This window comes from Nanorana parkeri, unplaced genomic scaffold, assembly GCF_000935625.1.
Source record: "Nanorana parkeri isolate BGI_ZX_2015 unplaced genomic scaffold, ASM93562v1 scaffold82, whole genome shotgun sequence".
Classification (NCBI taxonomy): Eukaryota; Metazoa; Chordata; class Amphibia; order Anura; family Dicroglossidae; genus Nanorana; species Nanorana parkeri.
In genome coordinates, this window is record NW_017306350.1 from 2515367 (window position 1) to 2520490 (window position 5124).

Below are 5124 nucleotides of genomic sequence, written 5' to 3' on the forward strand. Positions count from 1 at the left end.
GGGGGAGAGAGGCAGAGGAGGTGGGGGATGGCAGAGAAATATGTGACATTACAAATCTGCCCCATGCACACAAGAACAGCCTGCTTGTTGCACAACATTCTAACTTGCATTATTACACAGTGACACTAACCTGCATGGTAACAAGAAGAAAGGGGAGCTTACATGTGCAATTCAAACGTGTGGATGTCGTCCCTATGTGCAAACAACCATGCAATATATGCAGGGGCGTAACTAGGAATCACAGGGCCCCATACAAAATTTTGGGGCCCCGTGATTGCTAGTTATGCCACTTGCAGAGCCCACCATAGACTCTCTATAGTGGGCTCTGTAGGGTCTCAGATGGGCTGCACACCTTACCTGTCAGCGTTGTCCGGCTCCGTGGTCGCTGGGCCCCCCCCCTCTTCTTCCGTCCCCGGGCTCCGCCTCCTATCGACGGGCCCGCCTCCTCTTACATCACTGGCCCCACCTGCTCTTAGGTCGCTGGCCAGTGATGTAAGAGGAGGTGGGGTTGCTCTTAGGCGGGCCCCACCTCTTCCTTCACTGCGGTGGTCCGAGAACTCGATGATTTCGAACTCTCGATCGAACACCGGTGAAACCGGCCTCTTCTGCCGCAGCTGCTGGCAGTCACTGACAGAGCCACTGCGGAGCTGTGTCAGTGACAGCCAGCACACTGATATGCAGGGCCGGTGCAAGGATTTTTGCTTACACAGGCAAAGGTGCATTTTTGCGCCGCCCCCCTCCTAAGTTTAAAGTTTTTCTAAGTTCACCTTTCTGACCAAGTTACACCCATATTTAGGATGAAACATGGATTGCCTCCTCCTCCTCCTCCTCCTCCCCCCTCTGCCACTTACCTGAATCACCGCAGGCTGGTGGGGTTTTTTTGAAAGTTGCATGACTGTACGTGGCTCCGCCCGCACAGCTGCATCTTCCGCCCACAGGAAGGAGGAACTACAAGTCCATCTGGCATCACGGTAGAGAGGCTCGTAGTTTCAGAGAAATACAAGCGTTTGCAGTTCCTGTTCGGTTTTCTGTGCAAAAGACCTTGCGGGATGAAATTTTTTTTAAATCCGCATGGATGCCGCTTGTTTGCGGCTATGAAATAGCTGCGAACTTGCCGAATCCTCTGGTTTATCGCGCTTGCACTATTTTTATAAATAAATAGTCATGGCAATGGTGTGAACGATGCACATTGAAGTGCATTGAATTCTCTGTTTAGAGCGGCTCCGCACGTATCCGTACAGCCAAGGTGTGAATGGAGCCTTAGATTTATTCAGCAGCGCGGCGCACTTTATTTTTATGTTTTTGGATGTTTATATACACTAAGCACAGCAGCTACTAGTATTCTGATAGGATTTAAATTTTTTTATCCACAGTGCTAATCTATGCAAGTGGCATAACCAGCAATCACGGGGCCCCATACAAAATGTTGCTATGGGGCCCTGTGATTTCTAGTTACGCCCCTGGTATACACTAATGCTTTTTACTTTAAATGAACATATATTTTGACATCAAGATGATAGATGATTCAGAACAACTGATAAGAATGGGATACAAAGTTCAAATATGTCCTATTCAGGCAAGAATTTGCACTTGTAGCTGTGGCCTTTGTGGACTTTTTCAAAGCAATCTCGTTTAATGCTACAGCAGTCTGCCATCATATTTTTGTCCCATCCCCCTTGACACCGCTGTTCAATCATCATGAGGTCTTGATGGAAGCGCTCTCCCTGTTCATCCCTAACAGCACCAAGGTTCTTGGGGAATTGATCAAGGTGACTATTCAGGAAATGGAGCTTGGCACTCATGTTGCACCCAGGATTGCAAAAAGCCAACAGCATTCTAGTAACGAAAACCTAATTTTATCTGTTATCTGCCTTTTTGTTACCAAGAAAGTTTTATATAACTGCTACAAAAGACAGCCATGCTGCCTCCTCATTCAGTTTGGTTATTCTGATTGTAGCTTCTGAGTTAGCAAGCAGAATTAAAAAGAATGTAATTAAAAGTAAAAAAATAAAGATAAAAAATAATTTAAAAATGTGTAAAAAAAAAAGAAAAAGAAAGAAGAAAAACCCCCACAGTGTGGGGTCCACCTCCCGATGCATACCAGGCTCTTTAGGTCTGCTAGGAATGTGAGGAGGGACCCCAATTTAAAAACAAAAAAATGCGTAGAGTTCCCCGTCAAAGTCAAACCAGGCCCTTTAGGTCTGGTAGGAATTTTAAGGAGGAACCCCACCTCCAAAAACAAGGAGCCCCCCCTACATTTCCTATCTAGACGCTTTTACCGCGAGCACAGGCCTAGCAAGGCAGGAAAGGGGGAAGGTGAGCGAGCCCCTCCCTGCCTTGTCAGGCCACATGCCCTCGGCACTGGGAGGGTGATTTTCCACGGTCTCCCCTGGAAAAGCACCCTGTCCCTGTGCCGATGGGGCGTTGGTTTTGCGGGTCTGCGGGCAGGGGGGCTTATTTGCATTGGGTTGCCCCGTTCATAACGGAGGCACCCAGATGCTGCCCCCCTTATGAAGAGTAAAGGGGTACTTGGATCCCTTCTCATTCACTAAAGGGTTTAATCAAAATTTAAATAAAGAGCACACACTTTTCAAAAAATCCTTCAATAGAAAAAAAAACACCACAAAGAATTTTGACAATTCCTTTATTTAAAAAAAATCCCAAAAATTGATGCAGTGATGTATTCCTAAGGTTAATCCCGACGTCCAGCGTTGTCCACAACAATGACAACTTGGCACAATAAAAAAAATGACGCCCGCAGACCCGACTGCACGTGATGTACTCCTGATGCAAAATGACAATCACCGGACATTTGTCCATTACCTGTCACATCCCGGACTGGCCGAATCAAAACAAATGGGCGGAGTCAGTCGTAATGCCACGGCTAGCTCCGTCCATTGTTGTCATTCAGTGACAGCACAGTATCCTCAAATAACCTGAGGATGCTGGGCTGTCAATGAATGACAACAACTAGGCGGAGCGAGCCGTGACATCATGGCTTTGACATCATGGCTTGCTCTGCCCAGTTGCCAGTTGTCATTTTCAGGGCAAATGGTCTGCTTCGACAGACCATTCTCCCCGCCTCGGCTGTGACTACGGCTCATCCGAGCCTAAGCATATGCGATCGGCTTGGCTGAGCCGTTCGCTTGCCTTTGGCTGCTGTGCGGGCTATAGTGAATAGCCCATACAGCAACCCTTTGATTCGACTTAACTGAAAGACTCAGACAGCCGAAGTGAGCCGAAGGATCAGCCAAGGCTATGGCTAGATCTTTCGGCTACTTAAGGGTCTATTCACGAAGCTGCCGAGGGCAGCCGAGTGAATGACCGTTCTGAAGTGACGTGAGCCGAACAGCAGTGAGTGAATAGCTGTAGCGAATAGAATAGTGAGCGGCATTCGGCTTGGCTGTTCTGCTCGGTCCCTCAGAGGTACCGAGCAGAACAGAAAAAGAGTGAAAAAAGTTAAAAAAGTAAATAGCAAACGATTGTGCGGAGCTAGCAGTGACAGCTAGCTATGCCCAATAGTTTCCCATTGTCCGGCGGCTCTGCTGCTGTAAAAAAAAAAAACGAAAAGAAAAAACTCTCCGGGAGCCTCCCGCTCCTGGCCGCCCAGGAGAGAAGGACTGATGTGTCTTTTTTTTTTCTTTATTCTGACACGATCGATGTCAGAATAGAAAAAAAAAAATCTTTCCCATTGAAAAGCATTGGGACATTACTATTGGCTATTTCAATTTGCAATAGCCAATAGTAAACTAGCATTGTTCCCGCCCTCTGCTGATGGACCTGATGGGGAACTGCAGCAGAGGGCTGGAACAATGCTAAGTGAATAACCCTCTTTATGTTGAAAAAATTCACCATCAGTACCTAATGCCTTCACAAACTGTTTCATCAAGAAAATCAAGTTAATCAGATAAATCTCTACAATCTAAATTATTCTAAATCAATCATAATAAGTCTGTGGTTAGAGTAGATGTAAGTCTAGTTCATAAGGTATCCCTAGAGTAAATATCAGTGGGTGTACTTTTTTTGCGAAAATCACAGGTTTCAAATTGCATGAAACATAGAGCATGTACAGGAAAACCAATTTCATATTTGAAATCATGTTTGAATCAGAAAATAAGAAAAACATTGTTCAGTGAATTGTTGAGTGATCAGTGTTATCCAATCAAATTTAGATGAAATAAGTAAACAGGAATTTGCTTTTCCCATGATTGGATAATTATTGAGAATATTCACACAATATTCGCTGTCTCTACATTTTTTGCCTACGTACCACATACTCATAAAATCCTAGGCAAGCTCTGTCCCTATCTACATTTTAATATTAGCTGTTTAACATTCTAAAAGGGGACACTCTTTCTTTCTGGAGCATAAAGTGGGAGGTCTAAGGCTGGGTCCACACTATCATACTGCAATAATGCAGGCATGTTAATATGTGTTGCTTTAGGGCAGCCCACCTATTTGAATGAGCTGCCTAACACACCAAAAAAGGTGCACAGAGCATATTTGATAATGCATGCTAATGGCATGCACGTTATACTGTGTTACAATACAAATGCATTGAGACAGTGCATTGGGGTGCCATTCATATCAAATGGCACCACATTGTACCAACATATGCACTGCATTACCTTTGCTTGCCTAGTTCAGGATCAAGTACAGTGAAAAAGCTTGAGCTTGAAATATTTACTTTTATCTGAACTAAAGAATTTATATTCAGTAGACTTTATATTGTACATTTTAAAACTAATAATGGTTCGGTAATGTTTTACATTTCTGCTGCTGAGTGGTCTGAAAGCACACAGACCTATGTCTCACATAATAAAGCTGTTACTTACCACAAGTGAGAGGGGCCGTTTCCAAGCAACAACACCAATCAGTCCTGACAAGAGTACCTAAGAAGAAAAGAGAAATGTCAGCAAGTCATTTCTTCTATCTACAGACACAAATATAAAACATAAACCATGTACAAACTTTTAATAACAAAGTACTGTATATTTAGACAGTAACTCCCTGATAAATACATGCAAATAAGTGCTGACAAACTGGCAAATCCAGCTCTGTGATACAATATGGATTTTTCAACATTAATTGATGGCAAAAAATGAATTGTAAAGGGGTTTCCTA

The 5124-nt window shown here is 44.1% G+C and overlaps 1 protein-coding gene across 1 annotated transcript in view; it reads right to left on the reverse strand.

Annotated features, from left to right (window-relative positions):
- Positions 1 to 4905, reverse strand: part of FAM189A1 (family with sequence similarity 189 member A1) — a 413737-nt gene extending 408832 nt beyond the window's left edge. The window contains exon 1 of the mRNA XM_018552286.1: positions 4836 to 4905. The gene's annotated coding sequence lies outside the window, so the exon portion shown is untranslated. The remainder of the gene's footprint in view (positions 1 to 4835) is intronic.
- Positions 4906 to 5124: the final 219 nt, after the last annotated feature.